General features: G+C 39.9%; 1 pseudogene; it reads right to left on the reverse strand.

The window, feature by feature from the left end:
- Positions 1-2608: 2608 nt before the first annotated feature.
- Positions 2609-3607, reverse strand: LOC102829180 (annotated as a pseudogene).
- Positions 3608-11688: the final 8081 nt, after the last annotated feature.

Consider the following 11688-nt stretch of genomic DNA (forward strand, 5'->3'; position numbering starts at 1 on the left):
TCTAAAACTAGACTTGTGTGGAAAGCATTTTTCTCAGCCTTTGTTCCCCTAGCTGGAAACTGTTATGAAAATAGTTACATTTCCCACCATCAGGCATGTTTTTGTTGTCTTAAGAAAGAACCTTTACAGGTATTTCCTCTTTACCTAGTTTGTTTTGCAGACCTGCTTAGTATTTAGGACATAGACAGAGAGACATCTTTTCCTCCATCTGCTATAAAGAGCTTATGTAACCGAATTTTTTACATGTGGATACTTGAATTCATACGACTGCGAAGTTCATACTCAGCTGTCAAACTGCTGGGTACCTGAACGCATCTTAGTACATTTTAATCTGTAGCTCTTTATTCAGTACCTTTCACATCAGACTGCACATCAGACTCAGATGGAGAGCTGGTACAAAATTCAGATCCTGGGACTCACCTTTGACCTTGTGAAGCCAAATCTCCGGTTCTCACCTATGGACTGATCTTTGATAACATCATACAGCACAAAACATCAAAATTCTCTCTTTATTATGGAAAAAGAAAGTCCAAGAATGAGGTGTATGGAGGAAGCAGAAGTCAGGTGGTGTTACCACAAGCCAAGAAATGCTGGCAGCTGAAAAAGGTAAGGGATTTTTCCCTAGATCCTCAAGAAGTAACACAGCCCTGCCAACACCTTGATTTTTGCTAACAACACCAATTGTAGGCTTCTGAACTGTAAGGTAATTTGTTATTGTTGTTGTTAAATGCTGTCAAGTCAGTTCAAACCCATAGCAACCTGTATAGGGTTGGAACCTACTCAAGCTGGTGAGCTTGAACCACCGACCTTGCAGTTCAAAGTGATTGCAGTCCAGCGCATTAACCCACAGCGCCACACCAGGACTCCTATAAGATAATTGTTGTTGTTGTTGTTGTTAAGTGCCGTCTAGTCGGTTTCTACCCGTAGCGACCCTGAACAGGGTTTCCGAGGCTGTAAATCTTTATGGGAGCAGATCGCCTCATCTTTCTCCCGCGGAGCAGCTGGTAGTTTTGAACTGCTGACCTTGCGGTTCGCAGCCCAATTAGTAAGATAATAGATTTGTTTAATTTTGTAAAGTCTCTCTTGATAATAGCTATGATTATCATGAGCTGTGGATATCTACGGGGATGGAAAGGGAACGAATAACTGACTATACAGAAGGAATGGTACCATGGAAGAAAGACTGGTCTAGACAAGCTTTGTTGAAATGTTTCTGAGCTCAGTAGGCCTGAAATGCGAGTCTCCTGCTCCAAAACTGAAAAGCATCATAAAGTTGATTGTGTCCTGTGTTTCTGGGAGGCAATGCAGCCTCAGTCCTCTATATATTACTGTGGAAACTCAAGGGGCCACAGCCACTAAGCGGGGGGATGTCAGGTGGTGATAATGTTAGGACAAGATTATCTAAATCTTTTGTGCCATTATAATTGTTTTGAACCTGGAAAGATTTTACTTTTAATTCTGCTTTGTAGTGCTTGCATTTTCACAATTATGGATTCATGTATTAACTGGGTAATTGCAGGGAGGGGTAGGTAAGAGCAAGGAGTGAAGTCTAGGGTTAGGACTATGACTAGGCCTAGGACTTCATTTAGTGTTAGGGTTATAGATAGAAGCTCTGGTAGCGTAGTGGTTACGAATCGGGCTGCGAACCTTAAGGTCAGCAGTTCGAAACTACCAGCTGCTCCGCGGGAGAAAGATGAGGCAGGCGTTCTGCTCCCATAAAGATTTACAGCCTCAGAAGCCCTGTACGGGTTCGCTGTGGGTCGGAACCGACTCAACGGCACTTAACAACAACAACAGGGTTCATATTAGGAGTAAAGATTGAGCCAGGGCTAGGAGTAAGGCTTGGTCTAGTTTTCAGGGTTACAATTAGGTTTATTTTTACTTATTTAATTTTTTCCTTGAAATAGATGGGATTTCTTCTTCGTTCAGAGACTTTATAACTACATTAGTCCCTCTCTTTTCTTTATGGGTATTTAGTTGCTGTTTGTTGTTATTGTTGTTGTAACTGAATCTCTGGTTCTCTGTTTTCAGTCTTGTAACTCTGTTGTACTTTGAATATTTCTATATCTGGATTGAGTTCAGGGTGATATTGTCATGTATGTTTGCCTCAGATTGTGGTCTACTGTTGTTGGTTCTCTGTCCAAAGAACTCGCTTTAGTATTTTTTTGTAAAAAAAAAAAAATACTCTACAACATATTCTGGTTTTTAGAAATTCTTTTTATTTATGTTTATCTGGAAATGACCTAATTTCACCATCATATTTGATGTACAATTTTGTTGGGTGTATGATTCTTGTTATTTTTTTTTTCTTTCTTTCAAAGTTTTATGTATGTCATCCCATTGTCGTCTTGCCTGCATGGTTTCTGCTGAGAAATCAGAGTTAGTCTTTTTTTTTTTTTTTTTATGGATGGATAGTGTACTTTATTGATGGTACAGGACAAGACTGGGCTCTCTATGCCCCTCCCCTTCTCCAGGGGTTCTGGATGGAAACTGTGAGGGTGGGAGTTTCTCAGTGTGTAGGGGGGTAGAATTGGGGTAAGGACACCCAGCAACTTAAGGCCTCTCTCTTCCTCTAGTGTTGTTGCTGGGGCTGATGGTCCAGGGTTTCCTATTCTTTGGAGGCCATGTGGACCATAAGATCTACTGCCCTGTTGCTATAGCTGAATTCATTGTCATACCAGGAAATGAGCTTGACAAAGTGGTCGTTGAGGGCAATGCCAGCCCCAACATCAAATGTGGAAGAGTGGGTGTCACTGTTAAAGTCATAGGAGACAACCTGGTCTTCAGTGTAACCCAGGATGCCTTTTAGGGGTCCATCTGATGCCTATTTCACCACCTTCTTGATGTCATAGTATTTGGCAGCTTTCTCCAGGTGGCAGTTCAGGTCCACCACAGACACATTGGGAGTGGGGACACAGAAGGTCATGCCAATGAGTTTCCCATTCAGTTCAGAGATGACCTTGCCCACAGCCTTGGCAGCACTGGTAGATGAAGGGATGATGTTCTGGGCAGCTCCACGGCCATCATGCCAGTTTTCCAGAGGGGCCATCCACAGTCTTCTGAGTGGTAGTGATGGCATGGACTGTGGTCATGAGTCCTTCCATGATGCCAAAGTTGTCATGGATGACCTTGGCCAGGGGGCCAAACAGTTGGTGGTGCAGGAGGCATTGCTGACAATCTTGAGGGAGTTGTCATACTTCTTGTGGTTCACACCCATCACAAACATGGGGGCATCAGCAGAAGGGGCAGAGATGATTACCCTTTTGGCACCACCCTTCAAGTGAGCCCCAGCCTTCTCCAAGGTAGTGAAGATACCAGTGGACTCTACAAAATATTCAGCACCAGCATCATCCCACTTGACATTGGTGGTATCTCGCTCCTGGAAGATAGAGATGGACTTCCCATTGATGATAAGCTTCCCATTCTCAGCCTTGACAGTGCCATTGAACTTGCCATAGGTGGAATCATACTAGAACATGTAGAGCATATAGTTGAGGTCAATGAAGGGGTCGTTGATGGCAACAACCTCCACTTTGCAAGAGTTAACTACAGCCCTGGTAACCAGGCACCCAATACAGCCAAATCCATTGACTCCGACCTTCACCATCCTGTCTCAGGGATGCGGCTGGTACTGCAAGAGAAGCTGTGGCTGCCTATCGAATGGAGAGTTGCAGAGAGCCCAGAGCTTAGTCTTACCAGTTCTCCTTTGTAGGTAACTTTTCATTTTTCCTGAGCGGCTCGCAGAATTCGTTCCTTGTCTTCGGTTTTGAAAAGTTTGATTATAACAATGTCTTGCTGTCTTCTTTTTGGGGTCTATCCTATTTGGAGTTCATTCAACTTCTTGAATGGCTATCTTCTCTTCTTTTATGAAGTTAGGGAAGGTTTCTTCCAAAATTCTTAGACAATTATTCTGCACTTTGTGTGTGTGTGTGTGTGTATGTTTTGGTTTTTTGTCTTTGTCTCTTCCTCTTCTGGAATTTCAATCACACATTAATTTATGTACTTCTTAATATAGTATCTGACATAAATCTTAGGTCTTCTTTGGATTTTCTTGTTCCTTTTTCTGATTGTTCCACTAGCAGATGAATATTGAGAGATTTTTCTTCAAGCTCAGTAATTCATCCTTCCACTGATTCAGTTCTGTTTCTTTGCTTTTACAGTGTATTATTTTTGAAGTCTTAGTGTTAATCTTCCTGCTTTCTAATTGTTGTTTTTGTATACTATTTATTTTTAAAATGTATTTTACTGTTTGTCTCCTGAATTAGTCTATAGATTTGTCTGTTTTCCTTGATTTCATCTACAGTTTTCTCAATTATTCTCTGAATCCATTAAAGGTCCCTAAATAGTATTCTTTTGAATTCCTTATCAAGTACTTTCAATGCCCTCTCTGGAATTCTATTTTCTGACTCTGATTTTGGTCACTTGTTTGAGGCACTCTGTCTTGTTTCTTCACGTAAGCTGTTTTCTCTGAGACATTGTGGTATTGTATTTATATCTAACTGATGATTGTATACTTGTAGATTCTCAGGCCCACACCACCTGTCTCCTGGTGAATGTGGCAGACACTGGAAGTGTGAACACAGTTTTCTGTTCACTGTGTAGCATAGTTCAGGGTGGGTTCACTCACCTTCAGAAGCTAGGGTACTATGCCCAGCACTCAACCCCAGGAAGAGAAGAGATTGTGCAGGAAGGGTCTTCATTGGCCACAGGGTTGGCAAGGGGAGGGACTGGCTGCCCTCAGCTACCAGGAAGGCACAGAAACAATGGAGAACTGAAACTTCTTGTGCCTGCTGGCCACTATATCAACAGCCACTCACAAAAACCCAAGATGGCCACACCAACCTACAGTCCATTCATTTTCCTTCCCTCTCACTGCTCCTGTTCCACTTCCTCTTCCAATCAGAACTCAGTCCACCTTTCTGCCCTATCCTCTGCAGCCCAGGTTTCCAGAATCACCATCTGTATCGATTTCACATGGTTCCCCATGTCTTTTTTTGCAGAAAGTCAGTTCAGTGCTTCTGCCCATTCTGTCATCTTGCCCTGGAAGTCTGCTCCTTTCAAGTAATTTTTTTAAATGTAAAGAGGATTAAGTTGTGCCTGACTAAGCCATGATATTTTCAATAACCTCATATGCATGTGAAAGTTGGACAGTGAATAAGGAAGACCTTAGAAGAATTGGTGCATTTAAAGTATGGTGTTGGAAGTATTTGGTAAAGTACAGGGTCAGAGAAAAAGAAGAAGACCCCCAGTAAGGTGGATTGGCAAAGTGGCAGTATCAATAGGCTCAAGCATAGCATCAATTGTGAGGTTGGCCCAGAACCATGCAATGTTTTGTTCAGTTGTACTTAGGGTCACTATGTGTTGGTAACAACCCAATGGCACCTTACAACAACAACAATAACATTATTCAAATTTGCACACCAACCACTAAAGCCAATGGTGATGAAACTGAAGAATTTACCAACTTCTTCAGTCTGAAATTGATCAAACATGCAATCAAGATGTATTGATAATTACTGGTGATTATAATGCAAAAGTTGGAAACAAAGAGAAAGGATCTGTAGTTGGAAAATATGGTCTTGGTGATAGAATGATGCTAGAAATCATATGATAGCATTTTGTAAGATCAATGACATTCATTTTCAACAACATAAATGGAAACTATATGCATGGATCTCATCAGATAGAATACACAGGAATCAAATTTACCATATTCATAGAAACAGATGATTATTAGTCAATATCATCAGTCAAAACAAGGCCAGGGGCAGACTGTGGGACAGACTACCAAGTGCTTATGTGAAAGTTCAGTTAGAAAATTTAAACAATTCATGAGAGCCAAAATATAACCTTGAGTATATTTCACCTGAATTTAGAGACTATCTCAAGAACAGATTTGATACGTTAGACACTAATGACTGAAAACCAAAGGAGTTATACAATTACATCAAGAACATCAAACATGAAGAAAGCGTAAAGTCAATAAAAAGACAGGAAAGATCTCGTCATATGTGGAAGAAAGAAGAGTGGTGAGAACTGAAGCTGCTTGGAATCAATTAGTCCAATGGACTAATGGACCAGTAAATTTCAGTCCCCAATGACTCTGACACCAGAAGATCTAGATGGTGCCTGGCTACCACTACCAACTACACTGAAAGGGATCATATTATAAGGTCCTGGACAAAGTAACAAACTCAAAGTTATAAAAAAAAAAAAAAAAGACCAGGCATACTGGTCAGAAAGAGACTGGAGGAACCCAAGATAGGGCCCTCAACCACCCTTCAGGTCTGGAAAGGAACTTACCCTCATGGCCCAATTTTTAATTTTCAGTCAAGTAGTAGATAGGCATATTGGGGGAGAAGCACGAGGTGTGGCAGGGGGAGTGATAACAACACTAGTAAGGTGTGCTCACTATCAATCATTCAAAATCAAAAGGGCAACATTTACCCAAGGACAAAGGTGAGTGGGTTGGGAAGTCAGGTGAAATGGGAACAGGAACCACAGCTGTTGTTGCATGGAGGGGATTGCAGTAATTGGACTGAAACAAAGTGTATGATTTATTGAATGTAAACCTGATGATCTTGTCTGTAAACCTTCACTCAATTCACAACAAAGAGGGGGTTTTTTTGTTTGGTTTGGTTTTCTCATTTTTTTAATAGAAAGAAGCGACCAAAGTGAATATCAGAAGAGACTCTGAAACTTGCTCTTGAACATAGAGAGAGTAAAGTGACTGGAAAAAATAATGAAGTAAAAGAGCTAAGCAGAAAATTTCAATGGGCTGCTCAAGAAGACAAAGTCAAATGTTATAAGGAAATGTGCAAAGACCAAAGTTAGAAAAGCAAATGGGAAGAACACACTCAGCATTTCTCAAGTTGAAAAAACTAAGGATAAATGTCAAGCCTTGGCTTTCAACACTGAAGGTTTCTAATGGGAAAAATATTGAGTGATGCAGGAAGTATCTGGAAAGTAGATGGAAATAGTACACAGAGTCACTGTACCAAAAAGAATTAGTCAATTTTCAACCATTTCAAGAGGTAGCATATTATCAAGAACTGATGATATTGAAGCAAGTAGTCCAAACTGCACTGAAGACATTGGCGAAAAACAAGCCTCCAGGAATTGACAGAATACAAATTGAAATCTTTCAACAAACTGATACAGCACTGTAGATGCTCACTTGTCTATGCCAAGAAGTTTGGAAGACAGTTACCTGGCTAACTAACCAGAAGAAATTCATATTTGTGCCCATTCCAAAGACAGGAGAGTCAACAGAATGTGAAATCATTGAACAATATCAGTAATATCATATGCTAGTAAAATTTTGCTGAAGGTAATTCAAAACTGGTTATAGCAGTAAAACAACAAGGAGCTACCAGAAATTCAAGCCAGATTCAGATGAAGACATGGAACGAGGAGTATCATTGTTGATATCAGATGAATTTTGGCTGAAAGCAGAAAATACCAGAGAGATGTTACTTGTACTTTGTTGACTATGCAAAGGCATTCAACTGTGAGGGTCAAAACAAACTCTGGATAATATTACAAAGAATGGGATTTCCAAAGTACTTAACTGTGCTCATAAGGAACCTGTTCACAGACCAAAGGTAGTAGGTGAAACAGAACAAGGGGATATTGAATGGTTTAAAAAGAGGAAAGCTATGCATCAAGGTTGTATTTTTTTTACTATATTTATTTAATCTGTATGCTTAACAAGTAATTCAAGAAATTGGACTATATGAAGAAGAAGATGTCATCAGGATTAGGAGAAGACTCATCAACAACCTATAATATACAAATGATACAACTTTCCTTGCTGGACATGAAGAGGACTCCAAGTACTTACTGATGAAGATCAAAGACTGCAGTCTTGAGTATGGATTGCACCTCAGTGTAAAGAAAATGAAAATCCTTACAACTGGGCCTTTAAACAACATCATGAAAAACAGAAAACATGGACGTTGTCAAAGATTTTATTTTACTTGGATCCACAATCAACACTAATGAAAGCAACAGTCAAGAAATCAAATGATGCACTACATTAGGCAAATCTACTGAAAAAGACCATATTAAAGTGTCAAAGGGCAAAGATAGCACTGAGTACTAAGTGCATCTGATTCAAGCCATGGTATTTTCAGTCATCTCAAATCCATGTGAAAGCTGTACAGTGAATAAAGGAGACCATAGAAGAATCAAAGCATTTGAGTTATGGTGTTGACTAAGATTATTGAATATACCATGAATTTTCAGAAGAACAAACAAATCTGTATTGTACGAAGCATTGTCAGAAGCATTGCTACTTAGAAGCAAAGATGGCAAGACTTCATCTCTCATACTTTGGACATATTGTCAGGAAGGATCAATCTTTGAAGAAGAACATCATACTTGGTAAAGTGGAGGGTGAGCGAAAAAGAGGAAGATCCTCGATGAACTGGATTGGCATAGTACCAACAACAATGGGCTCAAACATAACAACATTTGTGTCAATGTAATGTCGCTGTGATTCAGAATGGACTGGACGACAACAAATAGACATTTTTAATTGTTTAGAGCGGGGGAAGGAACACCATTGTTATCTAGTGTTAGATGTGAAAGAGCTGCCAAACAATCTACAGTGCACAAGAAGCCCCCCATGACAAAGAGTTATCTCGCCCAAAATATCAATAGTACTGATGTGGGAAAATCCTGCAGCAGTGTCAAGTGTGAGGAGGTGAGCAGCAAGCTGATAAACCTGCAAGGTTATAAAAGTTAGACCCAAGAGTCCTTGGATTCCATGCCAAGGAGCTTGGACTCTTTACTATGGGGTATGGGGGGGGCGGGGGTAATCATGATCAAACCTAGACTTTAAATATATCACTGTGAAGGTTCTCTGAAGGGTAAATTGTAGGAGGCCAGTAATGGAGTAAAGAAAGCCCTTGAGATGCAATTAGCAAGTCCCAGAGAAAAATGTGAGGGTCTATAGTAGAGTAATGCCAAAAGGGAGGCAGGGGAGAGAACAGTTGACACATAGTTAGGATGGAGAAGTCAGCAGGTCTTGAACATTGATTCAATATGGAATGCATGGGAAATTCCAGGATAACTTTCAGGTTTCTATCAGATTATCTGATAAATGACAGTTGTTATTTGCTTTCAAGTCAGCTATAGCTCCTGGAGACTCCGTATACAACACAATGAAATGCTACTGGGTCCTACTCCGACTTCATGATCAATGGCATGCCCAAGTCCATTGCTGCCACCACTGTGTAAATTGAGTTTTTCAACCTAGGGACTCATCATCAAGCACTATGTTGTTAAGTGCTGTTGAGTCAGTTCCGATCCATAGTGACCCTGTACATAGGGTTTCTGAAGAGCAGCTGGTGAGTTTGCACTGTCAACCTTATAGTTCAAATGGCTGTGCAGTCTGGCGCATTAATCCACAGCGCCACACCAGGACGCCTATCAAGCACTATATCAGAGAATATTCTCTAGTGATCTATAGGGTTCTCACTGACTCATTGTCAGAAGTGAGTTGTCAGGTCTTTCTTGCATGTCTTAATCTGGAATTTCCATGAAACACTTTCCAACGTTGGGGGACCTGTTGGTGTATGAAATCATGGTAACATAGCTTCTAGCATCCAGGAGCTATCACAAATTAACAAAGTGACAGACAGGTGATGGATATGAAGGTTAGAGACATTGTTGTTAAATGCCATGGAGTTGGTTCTGATTTATAGTGAGCAGCTGACCTTGCAGTTCAAACCGATTTTGCAGTCCAGTGCTTATCCTCCAGTGCCACACCAGGACTCCTTGGTGAGAAACAATTGGTTAGAGATACTGAATAAGAAAGAGGAAATGGGGAAGGGGAGATAATGTATTCTGATACAATTCTCACCAAGGTCTCAGGTGTCCGCTAGAGAGTTAAAGGAGATGAAAGAATCCACTCATTTAACAAATATTTTAATAGCAATTATCAGTAGGGAATAGTTCATGCCTAAAGCTGGTTTGTTCCTTCTGCTAGCTATTAGATTGAGACTTAGCCGTTCAAATTTCAGAAGAAATAGTGTGGTGTTATTTTGAGGGGATCTCTAAGAGCCTTAATGGTTCTGTAATTTCAAGAGATGGAAGGTTTCTCTTTTTGAATCTGGAATCAACTACACTTAGAGTTCATCTTGAGGGAACCATACCCGTGGAGTTAATTAAGGTAAATAGGTTGGCAAAGACTTCAGCCAACTACTCAAGCATGATCGAAATAATTCTGGCAGGAGAGATCTTCTTCTGGAGCTTTTCTGCCTTGAAAGATGGGATTTTTTTTTTTTTAGAGTTCATGAAAATAATGGATTCCAGCTCCAGAGAGTACAGGAGACAACAAAATACAGAGCCTTAGGATAGAAATTGAGATGATTTGTTAAGGAACCAGTCCATACACATCATTTTGAATGATTCAAAGTCTCCAATTCTATACTGTTTGTTTGTGTTCCTGAAGTCCAGTCCAAAATATTCCAGAATTTTTATATGATTTAATTTTTGGAAAGGATAAGTTGTTTTTAAAAAGAATTGTAGCTTATTGAGTCTGTGGATGACTGGTTCTCAGTTCTACTTCAGATATTATCTTGATAATTTAGCCTGGATTTTTTTTTTTTTCTCTATGATCTCTTTTATGAAGGAAGAAATAAAATAGGTTGTTTTTAAATTGCACAGCAGCATGGTAGCATAACCACAATTTGTTAACATTATTAATAGCTATTAATTAAGCCTCTCAGAGTAAACTATATGCCATAAATTCTTTGCATATCATAAATTCATACCTTCACTTCAGTTTAACCTTATCTCTAGAATTTCACTGAGTTATATGTCGGACAGATGCGAGGACAATTTTTAAAGTTCAGATTAAGTTTAAAGGGAAAATATTTTCTTTCAACCAGTCTAAAATATCCAACTCAAGGACACAGATAAACTCAGAAATGCTAATTCTTCAATCATAAATAATGCTGTCTCTGGTTGGAAATATAAAAGAAAGTCCACAGATTTTTCCCATAGCCTGCCACTCACCATTATTGACCTGTGATTATAGATCAGTTTGACCAGATATTTTCCTCTTTGATTCAGACAGTTATTCCTGGGGAAGTGCCTTAAAAGGAAGAATCTGACAATTGCAGGTTTCTGATGGATGTAGCTCTGGTGGAACCGCTGCCAACCCTAGCATTCAAGTCCCTTGAAATTATGTCAGCTAATGAATGCTTAGAAAACATAAAGTTCAGAAGGCTGTCAAATTACTGTTCAATTTGAAGTATCTATCAGTATGCGCACTGTAGGGAAAAAAAGGTATATGCTGGAGTCCAAACCAGCCTTGCCAGACATTGGAGTAGGCAATGCTCACTCTATGTGCAATTTTCATTCATTAAGTGCTGCTCATGTGCTGGCCTCCATGTTGGAAGTTGTCACAATAACGGATCTCAATGAATCTATACAATAGTCATTTGAGGTCATTTGTCTAATTTAGAGATGAAGGACAGTTAATAAAAATCTTTCTAATAATTGTTTCAGCCAGACTTTGATCCAGGTCTTTTGAAAATAAATCTCTTTTGCCATTCATTATTCTACCTCCTATAACCCTAATTTAAGGAGCTCTGGTAGCGTAGTGATTACGAATCGGGCTGCGAACCTTAAGGTCAGCGGTTCGAAACTACCAGCTGCTCCGCGGGAGAAAGATGA

This window comes from Chrysochloris asiatica, unplaced genomic scaffold (assembly GCF_000296735.1).
Source record: "Chrysochloris asiatica unplaced genomic scaffold, ChrAsi1.0 scaffold00053, whole genome shotgun sequence".
Lineage (NCBI taxonomy): Eukaryota > Metazoa > Chordata > Mammalia > Afrosoricida > Chrysochloridae > Chrysochloris > Chrysochloris asiatica.